Source organism: Vigna umbellata, chromosome 1 (genome assembly GCF_029865625.1).
Source record: "Vigna umbellata cultivar VRB3 chromosome 1, Vumbellata_1.0, whole genome shotgun sequence".
Classification (NCBI taxonomy): domain Eukaryota; kingdom Viridiplantae; phylum Streptophyta; class Magnoliopsida; order Fabales; family Fabaceae; genus Vigna; species Vigna umbellata.
Window position 1 is genome coordinate 64,722,804 of NC_142165.1, and position 24,024 is coordinate 64,746,827.

Here is a 24,024-nt window from a genome sequence, read left to right on the forward strand (position 1 = left end):
AAACACATCTGCAAACTCTTCTACCACATGTATTCCACTGATCTGCTCATCTGTGTTTTCTCTTTGCTCTTTCACCATCACTACAAAACAAATCGCTCCATCCTTGAGATCATGCATAACTTCTTTCGATGTTGACACCTCAAAACCTTCTGGTTCTTGGAAAACTAATTTTTGACGTCCGCAATCAATCAACACATGGTTATCAACTAACCAATCCATCCCCAATATCACGTCCAAACCCCTAAGCGGAAGACATACCAAGTTGACTTTGGACTTATGTCCTCTCACTACAATCGGACACCCAACACAGACTAAACTGGTTGAAACTTGTCCAGATGTTGGAGTAGAGACAATTAGCTCACACCCCATATCAAGAACAGAGAGACCAAGATTCTCCACACATAGCAAGGACACAAACGAGTGCGTCGCACCCGAATCAAACAAAACAAGTACATTTTCTTCAAACAAAGAACAAGTATCAAGTATCAAATTACCTGACTTCTCTGCTTCAGTCCCAGACATGGCAAACACCCTGCCTGATGCTTGTGACTTCCCACCGTCAAAAGTCTTCTGAGGCATCGCACCGGACGCTTTTCTTTGAGGGCAATCACGAGATATGTGTCCAGGCTTGTTACACATGAAACATGTCCTTTCTTCCTTCTTGATATTCACGAGTTTGGGACAATTCCTTCTATGATGATTTCCGCCACACTCAAAGCACTTCAGGATCCCTTGACTGAAAAAATGTGGTCTTTCATAAGGCTTCTTTTGATTCTTGCTCCTTGAGAAACTTCCTTTCTGAATCCTCATTACTCGTCCTTTCTCCTCTATTCGTTCCACCACTTTAGCTTGCTCCACAAGTTCAGGAAAATGATTGATTTTCAAAAGGATGAGGGCTTTCATCAAATCATGGCGCAAACCTCTCTCAAACTTTCTACACTTCCATTGCTCGCTCAAATTCTGGGTATAGAATCGGGTCAGATATTCAAACCTTTCCTTGTAAGCCTGGACTGACATATTGCCTTGTCGTAGAGTCAAGAATTCTACCTCCCTCTCCATTTTAGCATTGGCAGGAAAATACCTCTCTAAGAATCTGGTCTTGAAGTCCTCCAAACAAGCAACTTCCCCTCGAGCATCCATCTCAATTTGAAGGTCGCGCCACCAGTATTCTGCCTCCCCGGCTAGCATGTAAGTAGCAAAAACCAGTTTCTGCGCCTCCGAGCATTCAATTGCAGCAAAAATTTTCTCATTACAGCAAATCCAGTCGTCAGCTTCATCTGGAGTAACCTTCCCATTAAACTTAATAGGGTTGTGACGCAAAAAATCATTCATGCCCACACGAGGTCTGGCTGCTTGTTCAACCTGTTGCTCTTGTTGTCCTTGGAGTACCCTAGATATTTGTCGAAGAGCCTGTGCGAGTTCCGCAGTGGCATTGAGTGGAGGAGGAGTTCTTGCCCGTCTTGACATCCTTTATTATTCAAAATTACAATTAAATGTGGAAACTATCACACCATTATCAGGAAAACATAACAAAGCTAGTCGAGCTCACTCCCCAAGGCCCCAAAAGATTTTTCGAAAACCAATGCTCTGATACCAAAAATTGTAACGCCCCTTATAGGATATATTAATAATAATATTAATAATCTTGAAGCATGAATCTTATGAAAGTGTTTTTTTTTTTTAAAATATACCACACATAAAAAAACCATACACACATCATAAGTTCATACATTACAACAAACCAAATCTTAATTGTTTCTTAAAATAACAAAATCAAACGAACATAAATAAGAAAACATTATAAAAATCCCAACAAGTTTTATTTCCCGTCTCTCTCGAAGAGCTATTCCAATCCAGCTTTTTATCTGCAATACCATCTACTCCCGTACAAGTACAATCATTGTAGGTGGAAACCACAACCACAACATGCAAGGGTGAGTAACCAGAAGTATCACATCATAAACCCATTTCATATAAACTATAACAATTTCCATGATTTAATATAAATCGACACACATGACATTGCAGACTAGTCTTTCATAAACTATTGTCGTTTACTTGTAATTCGTCGTCATAACCTGTTCTCAATAACAGGCGATTCAAGTCGTCTTCCATCGCGACTTCAGACCTATCTCCCCGACTCCTCAAGGACTAACGAGTAAAAACATCGATACTACGCGTAACGATGCACTATACTCAACACGAGCCGAAGTCATTGGGCGAGACATTCACCTCCTCGCGCAGAAGAAGGTGACACTCGAATCTCAGTCTCACGCGAGACTAGCATTTATTATAATATTAAAATACTCACAAGACAGACGAAGTTACAAGCAAATAACATAGTGTATGTACCACATCAAACAAAATTAAACGTGCTCAATCACGAATTCATACATATTCTCAATAACATGTATAAATAAACCAATATTAGATCAAGAAAATAACCAAAAATTCCCAATAATTGTTTTAAAATAATACTAAAGAAATTAACCAACAATTCTCAATAATTGTGTAAAAGAGAGTTTTTTTTTTTTTTTTTTTTTTTACTGGCGCACCTCTGGAAATTGCTAAGTTCACACCCCTGTCTTCAAAACAGAATTTCTGGGCACACCCTGACATGACGGAGTTCACACCTCTATCTATCAAGACAGATTTTCTGAGACACCCCCTATAATTACGAAGTTCACATCTCTATCCACTAAGACAGAATTTCTGAAGTACCCCTTAAAATTACTGGATTCACACCCTGTCTACTAAGATAAGATTTCAGATGCACCCCTGGAACTACTAAGTTCACAGTCCGACCCATATTCCAACATTTCTACAACACCCTCTTATTTTCCTATGTTCACCCCCTATAATTTAAAATAAAATAAAACATTATTTCTCCATGGTGGGGCCTATGCGGGTCCATCTAAATTCCTAAACTTCTCTTCTTTTCTCTCTCTTGTTATGTTACGTAACATCATATCCACCCTACTTTCATTCTTCTTCTTCTTTTTTTTTTTTTTTAACTACCCCAACATTTAACTCCATTTATTCATCATTCTCTCTACTCTGAAACACACCTTTCTTTCTACTATTTTATTTCACTTTTTCAAACAACCCCAAATCTATACTTTCCAAAACCAAGGATCTCTCCCTCACATATCTACTCTCTCACATACTACTGGAATATAGTTTCTACATGCACATACATTTACTTTGTTTTCACTTGATTTCAAAGACCCATCTCTTACCAACCCCTTCTTCCATTTTAATATCAAAACCTCACCACTTTACGTAAAACATGTACCCTTCCCTTTCTTTTCCTTTTAGTTCATTCTTCCCACACAACTTCAACTTCTCCAAAACTACACTTAGAAACCTCTAACCCACAACTACCACTCTTACTCTTCATCATCTCCTCTTTCTCCAACTAAACCTAAACCATTCTTTTTGTTTTCCTCCTCACTTTTGTCACTCACATGCACATAAAACAATCTCTTTTGGTTTCACATAAAGTCACCATGCAAACTCTCCACCTCTCATTATTCCACCTTACGTAAAACCTATACAACTAAACAACCCCTATTCCCTTATTTTTCACTTCTTCTTACTTTGCACACAAATACAAGACAAACACACACACACTCATTCTCTTCCTCTACCTGCAAGAGAAAACTCAAACCACTTACCCACAACACTCTTGGTTAAAGGGTATAGAAATGTGCCCCTCAACAACCCCTCTCTCATTTTATGTAAAGTAAAGAGTATAAGGAAAGAATACAACCATGGCTTAAACATACTCATAAGAATAAACACATACCTGCAACATCCCAAAAGAACCAAAACATGCACATCTTATCAACATGCATAAGTTTCAAAACAAACATGGTTAAGTTCCTTTACGTAACAACCCAACGTACATCTATACATGCACCATCAAACATACATATATAGTCTAGTTTTTAACTACCCCAACATGCATACAGTTATATGAACTCCTAGTTTCCCCCCCTTACCTCTAGTTCCAGTGAGTTTCCACAACCGTTTGAGGTTCAAAGCAAAGACCAAGATGGCTTCCTTTCCTTGCGTAGCAACAGTGCTTCCCACAATTCAAAACTACACTTCGAACCTATGATTTAGCACAGTATGTATATTCCTCCACTCTCTCACACATAATATGGTTTATATAAGATGGTAGGTTAAGTCCTCGCTCATGTTTTTAATATGCACCATGTAACTTAACTATATGTTTCTTACTTAACTTTATAATCTATCCAAAACCCTACCAAACAAAAGAAGCCAAGCTATGGAAACATATTTCAACACCTACTGCCGACATTGTCATCTTCAGAACTCAAATCATGCAAAAAGAGGAAGGACAAGTATATAAAAATATATTTTCTCTCCTATCATAAACATGAAAAGCCAAAAAGCATAAAAACTTAAAACTTTAGAAAATTCCTCTCAAGCCTCTCACACTTTCACGTGCTCTACCCAACAAAGCCTTCTTACCTTTATTTTATTTTATCACTATAAGACCCACACCTCTCCACCAATGAAAATAAAACAACTAGGAAACATTACTCAACCATTCTTTCAAACAATTTTCTAAAATTAAGATAACATTAGTTCTAATTAATTTATTTTATTTACTTTCTTAATATTTTCATTACACAAACATATCATAATTAATTATTTAGTAACACAAAATATAGTAAAATAAAAGTATATTTTTATTTTACACAGGTCTTACAATTTACAGTGACACATCTATTTCACCAAGAAGTATAAAAACATTTGTATTGCTAAAGTGGATTAGAGTTATTTAATATTTGTATCTTTTGATTTATTTATTAATCCATACTTATATTTAAATTAAAATGGTATAAGGAACGGTCGAGTGGTCATTATCTACCACAAGTTTGATCTATCCTTTTTGGATTAGCACATAAGTCAATGGGTCGCGGTAAGACAGACGGGTGTTTTATCCTACATCTCCAATATCTCATCCTTCAGCTCAAAATATGACAATTTTAACCTTTTAACATTTACCATGCACTTTTATTTTTTCAAAAATTTCATTTTGGATGTTTCACCTTGCACCTACAACATTTCATCTACCCTTTTAATTTTTTTAGAATTATTTTTTTAACCTTAGTAAATATTTTTTTAACTTTTTCTTTTTTTTATTAAAATAATCATACACATCTTTAACACTGCACCCCTCTAACAAATTTTTAAAACTTTGTTTTTTTATTTATAATTTAATAACTATTTAATTTAATTTAAAATTTTAATATTATTTAATATATTTTATATTTAAATAACTATTAAAATATAATATATATTATTATAATAATAATATTTCATTAATTTAATATAATAATACAAATTATATTTTAATAATTATTAAAATATGAAAATATATTAAATAATATTATATTTTTAAATTAAATTACATATTTATTAAATTATAAATAAGAAACAAAGTTTTAAATTCTTTTATTAAAAGAGAGTAGAGTTAAATGGGTGCAGGGTTATTTTAATAAAAATGAGAAAAAGTTAAAAAATATTTACTAAGATTAGGAAATTATTTTTTTGAAAAAGTTGAAGGTGCAGGATGAGATAGATATTAGAAGGTGAAAACTATAATTTTTGGAGGTGCAGAATGAGATGTTGGAGGTGTAGGATGAAATACCCCTGAGTTATTTATGATGGACCATAGTTGAGTTAACACTTATATTATGGTTGGACCAACATTTATATTATGGTTGGACCAATAATCCAACAGGTAATAAAATAGCACCAAAATAATTAAAGAATATTAATTAAGGATATTTGATTAAAGATATTAATAAACTGTTTACGAGTAACTGATCAAATCTAAATGTAAGTTTATTTTTATGCTATTGGACCTATGCTAAGTGTGAGATAACTTATAAATAGAATGTTAAGTCCAAAAGGGTAAGTACGCTTTATTCCAAATACTGGATTGTATTACGCATAACTTCAACGTCAGAGTGACTTTTACAGGAAAACTCCATCAGAAAGGTACGCCTCTCAACCCTACACATATCCATAAAAAACACTAATAATTAACTTTTTTAAATGTTTTTAATACAATTTAGCCAAACATATTTTAATTAAATTTCTTATGGTTGATTGACTATTAATAAAATAGTAATAGTCAACGACGCAATTAAAAAAAACCAAAAATTTTAAAAATCTTAATTGGAAAAGATATAGTATATAATTTAGTGAAATAATTAGGTGAATTAAGGAGGTTATTAAATTTGATCCTAGATGAGTGAAGAATAGAATAATTGCATATTTAAAAAGATTTGGTGTGAGAGGAAAGAAAGTAGAACAAAAGAAGAAGGCGTTTAGCAGAGAAAGGATGGCAATGGAGTCAGAGCAAAGCAAAGCAGGAACAGAGATGCTCCTTCTTCCCCATTCTTCTGTTGAATTATTATTTGTTTTTTTAAATAAAGCCCTATTTCTAAGGGTTGAACTAGAGTAAGCCTGTTAGCTATTATTTAGGTGTACGTGACTACTTTTTAGCCATTTACTTAGATTCAGTTTTTATCTGTAAAGGCTTATAAAAAGCCGTGCTCTTTCAATTGAAAAAGATATAGAGAATTATCCATTCGCAAACAATGTGTGCAGGCTGTGCTCTGTGTAGTTAACAAGTGGTATCAGAGCTCCATACGGGGCCTGATACGGAGTGAACAGCTGTGATAAAGTGTGAACAGCTGTAGTGCAAGTGAGAAGAGTGTGAGTGCACATATAGAAGAATGAGAACCCGTGAGTGAAAGCAGTGAAAAGAGTGTGGGGAGTGCACATACAGAAAAAGGGAAACGGTGTGAGTGCATAAACAGAAGAAAGAAGGAAGGATGTCCAATATGGAGAAATTTGTTCAACCTGCCATTCCCAAATTTGATGGTCACTATGAATTTTGGTCTATGACCATGGAAAATTTCTTACGCAGCAAAGAGATGTGGCAGATTATTCAAGATGGGATACCGCTCTTAGGTACCCACCCCACTGAAGCTCAAGAAAAGGTTGTAGCTGACACTACGTTGAAGGACTTGAAGGTAAAAAATTACCTGTTTCAGGCCATTGACAGGGAGATATTAGACACTATTCTGGACAAAAGTACGTCCAAGAAGATTTGGCAGTCCATGCAACAAAAATTCCAAGGCTCAACCAGGGTCAAACGAGCACAACTCCAAGCCTTGAGACGTGAGTTTGAGTTACTCACTATGAAAGATGCTGAAACCATTGATCAATATCTGGGACGTACTCTCAGTACTGTCAACAAGATGAAGTCGAATGGAGAGGTGATGGACTCAAGTACTGTGGTTAGCAAAATACTCAGATCACTCACCCCAAAATTCAATTATGTTGTGTCTCAATAGAAGAATCTAATGATTTGAGTAAACTAAGTCTTGATGAACTCCATGGAAGCTTACTGGTTCATGAGCAGAGAATGCAAGACTCGCAACTCGATGAACAAGTGCTGAAAATTTCTCATGATAGTAGATCAGAAACAGGATACAACCGAGGAGGTGGCGGATACAACCGAGGAGGTGGCGGATACAACCGAGGAGGTGGCGGATACAACCGAGGAGGTGGCGGATACAACCGAGGAGGTGGTGGACGTGGTCGTGGAAGAGGTCGCGGAAGACAATCATTGAATAAAGCACTTGTGGAGTGTTTTCGGTGTCACAAACTAGGACACTTCCAATATGAGTGCCCACGACTCGAAAAACAAGCATATTATGCAATGTACGAGGAATCATCAGGGGTAGAAGATGAAATATTATTGGTAGCATATGAAGAAACAAATCATGTGCAACAAGAAGACTGGTTTCTTGATTCTGGTTGCAGTAACCATATGACTGGAAATAAACAGTGGTTTACCAAGATACACAAACAGGGCCTATGCAAGACTGTGAAGCTTGGTAATGACAACACTATGGCTGTAGAAGCAAAAGGAGACATTCGAGTTTGTATTAATGGTTGCTCACATATCATCACAGATGTATATTATGTTCCAGAACTTAGAACCAATATTATAAGTTTAGGCCAACTTCAAGAGAAAGGTTTGGTTGTATTGATTCAAAATGACTCTTGTAAAATTTTCCATCCAGATCGTGGATTACTTCTTCACTCTAGCATGAAAGGAAATAGGATGTTTTATCTAACGTCCTCAATGAATCCTCGTGAATCATAGTGTCTTCATGTAGATGAATCTTCTGAACAAGAAGTACAACTTTGGCATAAAAGGTTTGCTCATCTGAACTTTCAGGGACTTTGCACACTTGCCAACAAGCAATTGGTCACCGGCCTTCCACCTCTAAAGGCGTCCAAAGAAACATGCACCTCGTGTCTCATTGGAAAATAACATAGGAACACTATACCAACACAAAGTCCTTGGAGAGCGTTGAAGAAACTCCAACTAATTCATGCTGATGTGTGTGGTCCCATTTCACCCTCGTCTCATAGCAACAAGAAGTACGTTCTAAGTTTCATTGATGATTACTCTCGTAAAACATGGGTTTACTTTCTACATGCAAAATCTGAAACATTTAGTGCATTCAAAAGCTTTAAAGCCCATGTGGAAAAAGAAGCCAACGCTTCCATTATCTGTTTAAGAACTGACAGAGGTGGTGAATTTACCTCTGAGGAATTTGAAAATTACTGCAATCATCAAGGGATTTCAAGACAAAAAACCACAGCTTACACTCTGCAACAAAACGGAGTTGCAGAAAGAAAGAACCGCACTATCTTGAATGCAGTTTGAGCAGTTTTACATGAGAAATGTGTTCCAAAGTCATATTGGCCTGATGCTGTCCGGTGGTGCGTTCACGTCCAAAATCGAAGTCCATCATCGACAATAGATCACCAAACACCAGAAGCACTTTGGAGTGGAGTCAAACCACATGTTGGCTACTTTCGAATATTTGGTTGCATTGGCCACGTTCATATTCCAGATCAAAAGCGCAACAAATTAGATGATAAAAGTCAACCGTGTATACTCTTGGGGATAAGTGAAGAATCAAAAGCTTACAAACTATACAATCCTGCTAACAATAAAGTCATCATAAGCAGAGATGTAGTGTTTGAGGAGGACAAAAGCTGGAATTGGCATGGCAATGCAAAGGATGATACTCGTGAAAGTGAAACTCCGGTCCTAGAAGAGACACCAGTAGACTCTTTCCCACACGAACTTCAAGTCAGTCATGACACCAGTTCAGATCCACTAATTAATTCTGATTCAGACTCAAAATATCATCATCCTCCAACTGAAGGGAGGGCAAGAAGACAGAGGCGACCACCTGCATGGATGACCGATTATGAAACGAACCTCTCGATAGCAGAAGAAGAGAGTTTACTAGCCATGATGATGTCCGAGCCTGAAGATCCTCTCTCATTTGAAGAAGCCCATACAAATTCAAAATGGAGAGATGCAATGAATGCTGAAATCGAAGCAATAGAAAGAAATAACACTTGGGAACTCGTAGATCTTCCAAAAGAAGCCACACCTATCGGTGTAAAGTGGATATTTAAGACCAAACTCAATGAAAGAGGTCTGATAGAGAAATACAAGGCCAGATTGGTTGCTAAAGGTTATGCTCAAAGATTTGGAATCGACTATACTGAAGTTTTTGCCCCAGTCGCTCGACTTGATACAGTGCGAGTCTTACTAGCCTTGGCAGCCCAAGAAACATGGGAAGTCTTCCAACTTGATGTAAAGAGTGCATTCTTGCATGGTGAACTTCAAGAAGAAGTGTTTGTTCAGCAACCTGAAGGGTTTATCAAAAGGGGTAGAGAAAATCAAGTGTATCATCTCAAGAAAGCTCTATATGGGCTTAAACAAGCTCCACGAGCTTGGTATAGCAGGATTGAAGCATATTTTGCAAAAGTACACTTTGATCGGTGCTTCAGTGAACACACCTTATTCATTAAAAGGTTTGATGGTAATATTCTAATTGTTAGCTTATATGTTGATGACATAATTTTTACTGGCAATAGTCGTCAAATGTGTGATGGATTTCAAGCGTTCAATGCAATCAGAATTTGACATGATGCCTGTGAGATGTTTGCTCGGTTCAACATGTCCGAATGCAATCCTGTTTGCAAACCAATTGTGCCAAGCACTGTACTATCCAAAGATGATGAAGGAACATTAGTTGATTCCACCAAATTTAAACAAGTTGTTGGCAGTCTCATGTACTTAACTGTCACTCGACCAGATCTAATGTTCGGAGTAAGTCTAATTAGCAGGTACATGGCTACTCCAAAGGCATCACATTTGGCTGCCACAAAGCGTATTCTAAGGTATGTCAAAGGTACCATTAAGTACGGTATTCTATACCAAAAGGGAGGAAAAACTGAAATCACAGCCTATAGTGATAGTAACTATGCTGGGGATTTAGATGATAGACGAAGCACTTTTGGGGCAGTATTCATAATAGCATCAGGGGCTGTATCATGGGCTTCGAAAAAGCAGTCAGTAGTTAGCTTATAAACTACAGAGGCAGAATATATAGCTATAGCAGCATGTGCTTGTCAATGTATTTGGCTTCACAGAATTCTAGAACATATTGGGATTGAAAGAAAGGAATCAATCACAATTTTATGCGATAACAACTCTACTATTCAGCTGTCCAAAAATCTTGTCTTTCATGGACGTAGTAAGCACATTGCAGTAAAATTTTACTTTCTTAGAGATCTCGTAAATGATCACATTGTTCAATTGAAATATTGCAATACTCAGGAACAAGTGGTAGATATAATGACTAAGGCGGTGAAGCTTGAACAATTTGAAAAACTTCGACAAATGCTTGGAGTAGTTGATATTACTACAGTAAGCTAGAGCTTAAGGGAGGGATTGTTGAATTATTATTAGTTTTTTAAATAAAGCCCTATTTCTAAGGCTTGCACTAGTCTATTAGCTATTATTTAGATGTACGTGACTACTTTTTAGCCATTTACTTAGATTCAATTTTTATCTGTAAAGGTTTATAAAAAGTCGTGTTCTTTCAATTGAAAAAGATTAGGAGAATTATCCATTCACAAACAGTGTGTGCAGGCTATAGTCTGTGTAGTTAACATCTTCATCTCCTCTCCAACCCAACAATCCTGCAAACCCAAAGCCAAAGCCAAAGCGTTTCGTGAAAAATCAAATTCCAGATTCAATCCTCAACGACCCGCTTCTCAATGCCGCCATCTCCGTCCTCCCCTCCAACTACAACTTCGAGATTCACAAGTCCGTTTGGCGCGTGCTCTCCACGGGCACCAAGCGCGTCGACCTCTAGTTTCCCGAGGAACTCCTTATGTACTCTCTTTCCCTCTCATACATCTTCACCACCTTTGACGTCGTCACCCATTGCTACATCCTCGGCGACGTAACCTATGGTACCTGCTGCGTCGACGACTTCTCCGCCGCCGCCCTCAGTGCCGACCTCCTCATCCACTACGGACACAGCTGTCTCGTCCCCATCGATGCCACTACAATCCCCTGCCTCTACGTTTTCGTCGACATCAAGATCGACGTCCCCCACTTCGTCGACACCATCAGGTTGAACCTTGAATCCCGCCCCAAACACTCGTTGTCGCTGGGACAATTCAATTCACCTCAGCGATTCGCGCTGCGAAGCCCCAATTGGAGGAGTTAGGGTTTAGGGTTTTGGTTCCTCAATCGAAGCCGCTTTCCGCGGGTGAGGTTCTGGGTTGCACGGTGTCCAGGGTCTCGGCAAATTTGCTTGGTTGTGGCATTGGTGAAAGCGTTTTGGTGTTTGTGGCGGATGGAAGGTTTCATTTGGTGGCGTTCATGATTGCAAATCCGGGGATTAGGGCATTCAGGTATGACCCTTACATGGGGAAGTTGTTTATGAGGAATACGATCACGTGGGTATGAAGCGGTCGAGGAAAAATGCGATTTTGAAAGCGAGGGAGGCTCGGAGTTGGGGTGTGGTTTTTGGGACTCTTGGGAGACAAGGGAATCCAAGGATTTTGGAGAGGTTGGAGAAGAAGATGAAGGAGAGAGGGTTGGATTACACTGTGGTTTTGATGTCGGAGTTAAGTCCCGGGAGGGTTGCTCTGTTTGAGGATTCTGTGGACGCCTGGATTCAGATTGTGTGTCCGAGGTTGTCCATTGACTGGGGTGAGGCATTTGTAAAACCGATGCTTACTTCGTTTGAGGCAGAGGTTGCTCTGGGAGTGATACCTGGGTGGTGGGAGAAGAATGAAGTTTGTGAAGATGGTGTGGGTTGTTGTAAGAGGAGTGGTGCTTGCTATGAGGGGGATGCAAAGGGAGGGGAAGATTTTGGTGGAGATTATCCAATGGATTACTATGCTCAAGATGGTGGCGGGTGGAATTCATCTTATGTGAAGAAGTCTACTCGTCTTGCCAGGAGAGTTTCAGTCTCCTCTGATGCTGGTGCTGCCATTTCACAATAGTCTTAGATTTCGCAACAGTCCAAGGTTTTCAAAACACAGTTAGGACTCTGAGTATGTCAAGGTTTCTGCAGTTTTTCTGACACGACAAAGCAAGCAAAACTACGGCAGCATTGACTTTGTTTGATCATATTTTCTTGGAATATCAAAGATACAGTGACAACCACAATTTAAAACTTTGGTTATAACAATTTGCTTGGAAAGGGTAGCGTCAATATGGTCTATTGTTTTCTTTTGTTTTTAGCTTTGTCTTATTTAGGATATATTTTGTTGGATGAATGTTTGGGGGAGGAGAAGAAAACATGTTGCAGTTCTTTGGTCTGATATGAGACTGAAGAGGATAGAATATGATAAGCGCAAAGTCTTAAATTACCTGGTGGGGAAAGTTGTGATGCTTCATTTTTTGAACGTTTTGGCACTCAGTGATTTGTGATTGAGAATGTAGGAGTACACGGGTAATGACAACACTATGGCTGTAGAAGCAAAAGGAGACATTCGAGTTTGTATTAATGGTTGCTCAAATATCATCACAGATGTATACTATGTTCCAGAACTTAGAACCAATATTCTAAGTTTAGGCCAACTCCAAGAGAAAGGTTTGGCTGTATTGATTCAAAATGACTCTTGTAAAATTTTCCATCCAGATCGTGGATTACTTCTTCACTCTAGCATGAAAGGAAATAGGATGTTTTATCTAACGTCCTCAATGAATCCTCATGAATCACAGTGTCTTCATGTAGATAAATCTTCTGAACAAGAAGTACAACTTTGGCATAAAAGGTTTGCTCATCTGAACTTTCAGGGACTTTGCACACTTGCCAACAAGCAATTGGTCACCGGCCTTCCACCTCTAAAGGCGTCCAAAGAAACATGCACCTCCTGTCTCATTGGAAAACAACATAGGAACACCATACCAACACAAAGTCCTTGGAGAGCGTTGAAGAAACTCCAACTAATTCATGCTGATGTGTGTGGTCCCATTTCACCCTCGTCTCATAGCAACAAGAAGTACGTTCTAAGTTTCATTGATGATTACTCTCGTAAAACATGGGTTTACTTTCTACATGCAAAATCTGAAACATTTAGTGCATTCAAAAGCTTTAAAGCCCGTGTGGAGAAAGAAGCCAACGCTTCCATTATCTGTTTAAGAACTGACAGAGGTGGTGAATTTACCTCTGAGGAATTTGAAAATTACTGCAATCATCAAGGGATTTCAAGAAAAAAGACCACGGCTTACACTTCACAACAAAACAGAGTTGCAGAAAGAAAGAACCGCACTATCTTGATTACAGTTCGAGCAGTTTTACATGAGAAATGTGTTCCAAAGTCATATTGGCCTGATGCTGTCTGGTGGTGCGTTCACGTCCAAAATCGAAGTCCATCATCGACAATAGATCACCAAACACCAGAAGCACTTTGGAGTGGAGTCAAACCACATGTTGGCTACTTTCGAATATTTGGTTGCATTGGCCACGTTCATATTCCAGATCAAAAGCGCAACAAATTAGATGATAAAAGTCAACCGTGTATACTCTTGGGGATAAGTGAAGAATCAAAAGCTTACAAACTATACAATCCTGCTAATAATAAAGTCATCATAAGCAGGGATGTAGTGTTTGAGGAGGACAAAAGAAAGGAACCAATCACAATTCTAGAACATATTGGGATTGAAAGAAAGGAACCAATCACAATTCTATGCGATAACAACTCTACTATTCAGCTGTCCAAAAATCTTGTCTTTCATGGACGTAGTAAGCACATTGTAGTAAAATTTCACTTTCTTAGAGATCTCGTAAACGATCACATTGTTCAATTGAAATATTGCAATACTCAGGAACAGGTAGTAGATATAACGAATAAGGCGGTGAAGCTTGAACAATTTGAAAAACTTCGACAAATGCTTGGAGTAGTTGATATTACTACAGTAAGCTAGAGCTTAAGAGAGGGATTGTTGAATTATTATTTGTTTTTTAAATAAAGCCCTATTTCTAAGGGTTGAACTAGTCTATTAGCTATTATTTAGATGTACGTGACTACTTTTTAGCCATTTACTTAGATTCAATTTTTATCTGTAAAGGTTTATAAAAAGTCGTGCTCTTTCAATTGAAAAAGATTAGGAGAATTAGCCATTCACAAACAGTGTGTGCAGGCTGTAGTCTGTGTAGTTAACATCTTCATCTCCTCTCCAACCCAACAATCCTGCAAACCCAAAGCCAAAGCCAAAGCGTTTCGTGAAAAATCAAATTCCAGATTCAATCCTCAACGACCCGCTTCTCAACGCCGCCATCTCCGTCCTCCCCTCCAACTACAACTTCGAGATTCACAAGTCCGTTTGGCGTGTGCTCTCCACGGGCGGCAAGCGCGTCGCCCTCCAGTTTCCCGAGGGCCTCCTTATGTACTCTCTTTCCCTCTCATACATCTTCACCACCTTTGCCGTCATCACCCATTGCTACATCCTCGGCGACGTAACCTATGGCACCTGCTGCGTCGACGACTTCTCCGCCGCCGCCCTCAGTGCCGACCTCCTCATCCACTACGGACACAGCTACCTCGTCCCCATCGATGCCACTACGATCCCCTGCCTCTACGTTTTCGTCGACCTCAAGATCGACGTCTCTCACTTCGTCGACACCGTCAGGTTGAACCTTGAATCCCGCCCCAAACACTTGTTGTCGCTGGGACAATTCAATTCTCCTCAGCGATTCGCGCTGCGAAGCCCCAATTGGAGGAGTTAGGGTTTGGGGTTTTGGTTCCTCAGTCGAAGCCGCTTTCCGCGGGTGAGGTTTTGGGTTGCACGACGCCCAGGGTCTCGGCGAATTCGCTTGGCTGTGGCGTTGGTGAAAGCGTTTTGGTGTTTGTGGCGGATGGAAGGTTTCATTTGGTGGCGTTCATGATTGCAAATCCGGGGATTAGGGCATTCAGGTATGACCCTTACATGGGGAAGTTGTTTCTGAGGAATACGATCACGTGGGTATGAAGCGGTCTTAAATTACCTGGTGGGGAAAGTTGTGATGCTTCATTTTTTGAACGTTTTGGCAGTCAGTGATTTGTGATTGAGAATGTAGGAGTACACGGGGACGTAAAAGTATGGTTTTTGCTTTAGGTGATTATTTTGTACATAGCAAATCATACTAACAGGGGTTAAGTTGGGGATATCAGATATCAGTCTCTAATGACATATTTTGCATGTTTTTAGGGCATTTTTAGCTCTATCTGCCCGGGATTTTAAGTTTCAATTCATATTTAGGCCTAAGAGCTTTTGCTTGCACAAGGGTGCCCTGTGTTATGGGGTATAATAGACTTGAGTGATTTGAAATGGCATATTAATTTTAGCTTTCTAATTTTACCATTATAAACTCTTGAATTTGACCGATTATAATTAAGGTGAAAGTCGAAAAGGGCTAGCAGGGGTGATAAACTTTTCCCGATCTAAAGCTAATGGATACACTAACTTTCTTAGGACTTAAAAACTCACAAGGAATAAAGTTACAAACTTCAAAACTATGAACTCCCTTACCATTTTTACCATACAACTAATTTATTTTTTCTTGAAAACTTAGTGAAACGTTTAGTATTTCATTGACTAAATCTCTGAAATACAAATTATTTCTATAAACGAAAATAAATAAGAAAAAAGAGAGAGAAAATATAATTAAAATATTAAGTTCCTATTGATGATTGAAAGGATAAAAATTAATTGGGTTAAATATGTTTTTAGTCCCTAAACTATTGGTCGTTTCTAGTTTTAGTCCCTCTTTCAAAATAAGGTACAATTTGGTCCTCATTCTTTTCGAAACTTTGGTTTTAGTCCTCGAAAACTAACGCCGTTAAAAATGTGCTGATGTGTCTAACGTCTCTGTTCACGTGTAATTGCTTTTTTGCTTTGATTTTGGTTCGTGGTTCATCTGCGCGTGCATTTTTGTGTTGAGATAGCATCGACTGCTATTGACTTTGCTAGTTGAGCAGCATTCATATTTTCTTCCGTCACTTCAACAGAAGGATCTCCCATCTGCAATAGCAATACAGCTTAAATTACAGAGTTGCTGAAACGTGGAAGGCATTGTAGTGAGTCCATACGCACAAATCATACACAATATATAATACTTTTTGAGTAGGGTCATTATCGGGTTCAACAACATCGGCATTATCCAACTCTATATCAGATTCTACAAGGTCGTCTTGAGCAGATAAAGGAGGGTCTGGCTTCTCCTCATAAGAATCACCTGGTTCCTGCATAAGTTGAGTAAGTAATAAAAAACAGAGATTCCAAAATTGATTCAGAAAATATGAAAAGGAGAGGGGAGGCTCACCGTTTTGGGTTGGGGAGAGATACGAGCACCGAGGCTGCAGTAGAGGGAGAGTGTGAGCGAGTGAGCGAGAATTGGGAGAAAGAGATGAAAAATGGGAAGAAAGCGAAACCTGAGGAAATAAGCAATTACACGTGGACAGAGACGTTAAACACGTCAATACATTTTTAACGGCGTTAGTTTTCGATGACTAAAACCAAAGTTTCGAAAAAAATAAGGACCAAATTGTACCTTATTTTGAAAGAGGGACTAAAACCAGAAACGACCAATAGTTTAGAGACTTAAAACATATTTAATCCAAATGAATTTGATAGAATCACCTAATAATACTTTTCTACCAAATTGGAATGAATGAGATAGAAGTTCTCTCTACCTCTCATCTTAAAAAAAAAATTATAGTAATTTTTGTAAAACAACAAATAATTTTAATATTAGTTTAAAACATTATTTATATTTTTAATTAATATCGAAATTTTTTTTTGATTGTGATTTTCATTGGACCATATTTTTTGTTTTAAATAAATAAAAGGGAAATTTCCTTTTTTTTTTCTTTTTATATATCTTTTCAAACTTATATCTTATTCATTTTATATTTTTTCTGCTTTTATCTTTTTATTTTTTTTTTCACTATTTTATTTCGATCCGTTCAAACAAAAGCGTACCTGATCGGGTAATATTATTTTTTTATTGATATATTGAAAGAACCAACCCGTTTTTCCCGCGTCATTATATATATATATATATATATATATATATATATATATATATATATATATATATATATATATATATATATATATATATATAAAAAAGAAAAACGTTTTACTAATGCGCTGCACGAAGAGTTCTCCGCGGCCGTTCTGAGAAGCGGGGCTTCTCTTTCAATCTGATCAATTTTTAGCGGCGAAGAAGCTCTTTTAGTCGATTTGAATTTCTTGAAACCTTCTATGTTTCCGGTATGCATTCGAAACTTTCATGATTTACATGATTTTGAATCGAAACCTCCATGGCTTATTTCTCTCATTGCTACTACTTTTAGTCATAGTTTTATAATACTTCCAGAAAACTTCAAAATATCACCGATTATTTCATCCTATATCTACGGCTTCATGTTTTTAATTGATTCATGACAAATGCCTTTGTTCTGTTTGATAAATTGCCCGAAAAGTAAACAATTGTGAATTTGAGTTTGTTCCACTCTGTAAATTTGTCGATTTCTTTAATTATCACTCTTTACTGTGCTATATTGCTTCTGAATGAAATGGTTTAGACTGCGTGCGACTGCTAACTATGTTTTTTTTCCGTCGCTCAGCAAACTCGACTCACTATTTTTCTTGCTAGGATATTTTGTAAAGATATTCAAAGTTTATTTCAGTTTTTAATCTCATAAAGATATTCAAAGTTTATTTCAGTTTTTAATCTCACAAAGATATTCAAAGATTATTTCAGTTTTGATTCGTTTATTGAAGATTATTTTTGAGGCTGCTGTTAGATTATCTCATAAAGATATTTGAATATAGATATTCGAAGATTATTTCAGTTTTTATTGAAAGATAATTTGAGTTTTTTTTATTCCTCTGTATATTTATCTTTGTTTTTTTTATTAAAATAAATTTAAGTAAGTTTTTTGTATGACACGCGCGTCCAAACATTGGACCGTGTCACCACCGACGTGTCCGTGTCCGTACTGCGTCCGAAACGGGAAGCGCGATGCCACGGCCGTGTCGGAACTTCACACGCTACGGCAGAAGAGTACAACAAAAATAGTTTTATTTAATATTTTTTAAATTAAAGAAAATTATTCTTTTTGGAACTTTAGATTTTATTCTGCATGTGTGTTTTTTCTCAAAAATTTTATGGCAGCCTAAGAATCTTCTTTATTCTGCAATTGTTTTCCATTTTCATGTTTGAGAAGAACATATCAATTTGATGATACTTTTGCGCTATTAGAGTTTGAGCGTTTGTCACCTTTTCTCTTTTCTTTTTTATCATATTGTGCCTGGGTAGGTGTCCATGGCTACAGATTCAAGGAAACGCACATTGGAGGCTTTGGAGAGAAGGATAGCTTTTGCTAAAGCTGAGGTTCTTCAAAAAGAAAAGAAAAACAAAAAGAATATAAATGAAAATGGCAAACCACTTATTCCTACGGATTCTACTTCTAAAGATCCTTCCCCGCATTTGTTGCATTCATCTTCAGTCACACCCAAGAAAGGTAATTCATCTTTCAATGTTGTTGATTGTTCTTACTTCCTTCCTTCTTCACTGCTGGTAGTAAATTAATACATTGTAGGATGTTTCACTTGCACATTTTTTTATTTAGTTGTATCATAAGAACTTGTTATCTACATTAGGAAGTATTTTGTCTTGTGTCTTGGTTTTTGTAGTTAATAATTGAATTCTGCTTTATGATACTGATGCGAATATCTGTAAATATCTTGTTTGACATTTATCTGATAATTTCCATTTCCCCTTTTAGGAAATTTCACCTTTTCTGGTCATACCAATTCACCAGGTACTAGAAACTCAATGTCATATTACCCTTTGATATATAAGTTCTTTCTTTTATATTTTCATCCTTTTGATTTTGAGGGTTTTATGCGAAGTATATTTTAAACTTATCACTTCAATATATATGGACAAAATGATGTTACTAATTATTTGCAGAAATTGAAGATGGTCCCGTATATGCCCAACTTTCCGTGTCTGTAAATGTCAATCTGCTCCCATATAGTGAGGTAATTCCTTGCTTGGAGCTCATGTCCTGGCTGAGAATATTAAAAGAAATCTAATAAAAGCATTTGCTGATAAAATTTTTCATTATAAATCCGTAATAATTAATCTCCTCTAACGGCTTAACTCTTGAAACAAACACGGATGCATGGAATAATTCACAGATCTTAAAAGCCACCTTTTAACCAATTAACTGTGTGCTCTCAATCTAACCAAAATGTGGAAGTTTCTTTATCTTCCAGTTTGAAAGATGCAGTTTTTTCCATTAGCAATGATAAATTGGTGGAAATTTGTATTTGTCACCATTGACATATATTTTGCAGTTTTCCACCGAAAGAAGAGGTTCGATTGATGGCATATATTGCATGAGCTTCTTCAGAAGGGAGATGCTTCACAAAAGTACATGCAAGGATCTGGAAACATGAAAATTGACAACTGGATCCTTCCTCATAATTTTGTACAAGGACGGGTGCTTTCTTCTGGCTCTCAAACTAGAGCTTTGCAAATCCATTCAAAACGCTCTAAGAAACACATGTCTATGAGACAGCATAAAAAGTGTGGATCATTATATCTTCCTCAAGAGTTCCAAAAGTAAGTTAAAAAGACACTTCCTGACAATATGTTGATCCTTAATGTTAGTTTTAACTGCTGCAATTGTTAATGTATATTTTTGTGAGGAATCTTTTATTTCAGCATCAGCTTTTGTTTGCGAAGTTTAGCTTTATGCTATTACAAATAATGTTTTGTACAAGTTTATTGGTCACACTTTTGTTCCCTAATAGTTTACTCTGCTTGCAGATTCGATATTTTCAATCCAATGCATGAAATGTGGAAAGATTACCTAATGTTGCTTCTTAAATCAACTGGGTACATCTTATGTTTAATTTTTGTTGAGTTGAAAATAATCATTTATGCTGCTTTCCTCTTGAGGCTTTTATGACTATTAACTTGTTTAATATTGCAGGAAGAATCAACTGACTCAATGTCTCCTAGGTGCAGATCTACATGGTGCTTTCATTTTAGGTTTGAGCACATTCTTTTTTACTTTCTAATGAGTTAAAAACGCCTACGACAATCTTATAATAAAAAGGAAAACGTTGCATAACTAGACAATCATTGACCGGAAGTACAATTATTATCTATTTTTTTCTCTCTCAAAAGACGAAAATGTTCTAATGTGTAATTCTTTTATGTACGTTGAAAAGTTTTAAAATTGCTGTTACCTCTACTAGAATTGTCAAAGCTTATTTTTGATTCTCGTGGAAAGAGCTAATGATTTTGATTAGTAGATACAAAGCTCATCATCTTACAATCTTCTTGTGAGGTTAAGTGTGTGTGTCATTATATATATATATATATATAATAATAATAATAATAATAATAATTTGTCATCTTTACTTTGTGTGAATCTTCAATAATATTTTAAGCATGGAAGTGGAAATTTGTTGATGATTTGATAACAATTCGTTAAAAGGTTACACAGTAGGATCAACCGACCTTACTAAAATTGGGCTATGATATTTTGTTTGAAAGTGGAATTTAAATCTATTTCAACATTATAAAACTGACTTGTAAGATTAGATTTTTGTCTATTTATATATTATAATTTGATCATATTTTTAATTGATGTGAAATCTTTTATATGATCATTTTTTAAATTATGGCAATGAGTTCAATAGTGGAGTAACCTGCCCGGTTGGTTCAGGGTGCAAACCAAGTGTTTGCTTCTCTTGTTCAAGAAACATTCCCTGATCAGTGCTCTTCGTTGCCTTTGAAATCCCCTCTTTCCTGCATAACCCTTTTCACCGTCCATCAGAAGAAAAAAGAGTTGGGCTTCTGATGTGTCAATATGAAAAGATTAATTGTCTTAGCCTCTATCTCCTATATAATCATCTGCATGTTATCACTGACTATACCTAGTCCATCTGTTTTTGCAGTTGTGGAGTGTAAAATAACTTATTTTACAGGAATTCACGGCATCATGATTCGTGTAACTGCAGAAGCTTTTGGGATAATTACTGAAGATGATAAATTTCGAGGTAATAGAGACTGGCGTTGCATTATCAAAGTGGTTATTCCTGTAAGCTTGTATGAAGTTATACGGTTGTTTCTAGATTTTTAGACCGAACAAATTTTCCTAATTCCTAGCCGCCACTTAAAATTGTGGGCGTATCTGAGCAATTATGCTATTCATGCACAAGTTACCACTTTCACTAGGAAAATTAAATAGGTTTTGACTTACTATCACCTGTGCTCTCGTTCTGAGAATTCCTTAATCCTTATTTTAGGTTCATCAGTATCCCTTTCAATATTGTGAATTAGTTTTTACGAACTAGGAACCTTAAACATAACAAATTCTGGGATTTTTTTGGTGAAGTTGAAGTTGTTATTATTTGTTTCAAACTTGTGATGACCAAATTCTTACTATCTATTTGGTATCACGCAGTTGTTCCCAAAAAGGGTTCTGTATTTGTATTCCAAGTTGATTGCTGGAAAGTCACTCTGCATGGAGATAAACTTGGTTCAAGAAAGGTCGGATTGTGATATTGGTGATGATCCTTCTACTGTAGGTAACAACATCTTGGCCCTTTTCTATCGGTTTTTGATGAGGTACTTCATCTTTTTGAGTGAACCTTGTTCTGTCATCTTGTGTTTTTCTTGCTATTCTGTGTATTTTATAATGTTTTTCTTCCTTTAAGACAGAATATCCGTAAACCCCTGTACCCCTGTGCATTTTGAAAGTCTTGAGCTATGGAATGCTGATTGGATTGTGGCAGTGGAGAAGTTGGAGATTGCTTAAGGGTTAGTTGCTGGAAAGACGGTGAATGACAGTGACTTTGACTTATTAGTGGACACATGCTAGTCTTTCTGTGCTGGTTTGAACTTCTCTCGTCTTAATAAGTCGTTGTAGATTTTGGTCCTGCTAGTTACAAGATTGCCGGTTTTTGTCTGCAATTGAACTCTCCATTTCTTTCTTAATTACAAAGTGGAGAGGAATTCTGAGGAGGAAGAAATATGTTTAGCCGTCACTCAACAAAAATTAATTAAATTATATTGAATTATACGAACTAGAACATTCTTTTGTGAATTTATATTGAATGGATCCAATGCTAAAAGAAACTGAAATTGTAATTTAGTCAAATATTTATTATAACATTGTAGTGTATGGCAGGCATGTTCAAATTCGTTGAGACTGTATGCTTATAACGAACCTTGTTTTCAGGCTGTCAAGTAAATGTTGCATGCAACTGTAACTATTACTAGTAATAAAAAATCACAACCTTTTTCGTGGCATTGCCCATCTTTACCACAGATTTTTGACACAATCACTGTAGCTTCATAGAATTTTAAAATGCTGTGGTTTATTGCTTAGTTCCCAATACCGTGAATAACCACAGTTCCAAAAATAGGAATAACCACATATACAACCAAAATAATAATAAAAAATGTAATTGTATGATGCACATGTGGTTATCAAACATATTCTTGGAATGTAGTCTAAAGCACCACATTTGAATTTTTATGAGTTATTCCACCGAGAAATCCCATATCCCCAAATAAAATAAAATGAGAAAATAAAAATTATTTCTATCCCATCCACTATAAAGACACTCGACCCATAAAGAATTATTTACATTTTTCAAAGAAAGAATAATTTAAATTCTTACTTCAACTACATCTCCATCTTTGAGTTTTGTGTTGGGCAGTACTAACTGTCCATTAATCAAAACCAGCTTTCCTTCCAAACCAACTCTTTGAGCAGCATCAGTAGCAGTGCTTTCAGCTTTTAACCTCAAAATTTCACCATGAGGCCAACAAATAATTACCACTTCCCCAAGAGAACCGTGAAGATCATAAAACTTTGAGTCGTATTTTGTTTGCTTGACACTTACTTCAGAGCGCAATTGCTCTTCCCAGGAAAGCATTGTTCTCAAAAGCTTCACCTAAAGGATGAATTACATACACAATCACCGAAACATTCATCTACATTCACAAATCTACTGGAATGAATAACAGGGTGAAAATAAAATATCAACTTTTCAAGAAAATAATTGCATTTATATAATTTGATTGGCAATGAAAACAAAGGAAAGCAAACAAGAGAAATCTCCATTTGCACAATCTGTGTAAGAGAGGTAAGATGGTTGCCAAATACCTTGTTATTGATGCCGGCTTCAGCAGAAGCTGATGCAACCAAGTCAAATTTTGAGTGAGATGTTATCCAGTTAACTTGTCTGCCCTCAAACACGGCCGCCACAACAGCCCAATATTCAGATTCTTCAGTAAAATTGATAACTTGGATGAAAGTTGGGAGTAGTCTCCCAAATTGGTCTTGCTGCGAATGATGCAAATAATAATATAAAATTCTTCAGTACAGCAGTCTGCGTTTGCAAACCCACTGTAGTTCTAAGAAAATCAGTAATGAAAGAAATCAACATTACATAAATATATTGTTTTTTCTACATCTTCAATATAAAAAAGTTTTACATTCTCATGTAATCATGTGCAACAACTTCACTAAATCAGTTTCCTC

The 24,024-nt window shown here is 36.7% G+C and overlaps 1 long non-coding RNA gene and 2 pseudogenes across 2 annotated transcripts; 2 read left to right on the forward strand and 1 right to left on the reverse strand.

Moving 5' to 3' along the window:
- Positions 1 to 6,391: 6,391 nt before the first annotated feature.
- On the forward strand, positions 6,392 to 12,456 carry LOC148206072 (uncharacterized; annotated as a pseudogene).
- Positions 12,457 to 18,334: 5,878 nt separating this feature from the next.
- LOC148206073 (ribonuclease MRP protein subunit POP4-like) lies at positions 18,335 to 22,626 on the forward strand (annotated as a pseudogene). Its single transcript, XR_015783435.1, has 10 exons — positions 18,335 to 18,512; positions 18,768 to 18,972; positions 19,237 to 19,272; positions 19,425 to 19,495; positions 19,814 to 20,081; positions 20,289 to 20,357; positions 20,455 to 20,513; positions 21,428 to 21,529; positions 21,937 to 22,100; positions 22,190 to 22,626. The product of XR_015783435.1 is annotated as a ribonuclease MRP protein subunit POP4-like (transcript).
- A 335-nt stretch (positions 22,627 to 22,961) lies between these two features.
- Positions 22,962 to 23,921, reverse strand: LOC148206074 (uncharacterized). Its single transcript, XR_015783436.1, has 2 exons — positions 23,647 to 23,921; positions 22,962 to 23,434 (listed from the first exon to the last, which is right to left on the reverse strand). It is a non-coding gene; the product is annotated as an uncharacterized LOC148206074 (long non-coding RNA).
- Positions 23,922 to 24,024: the final 103 nt, after the last annotated feature.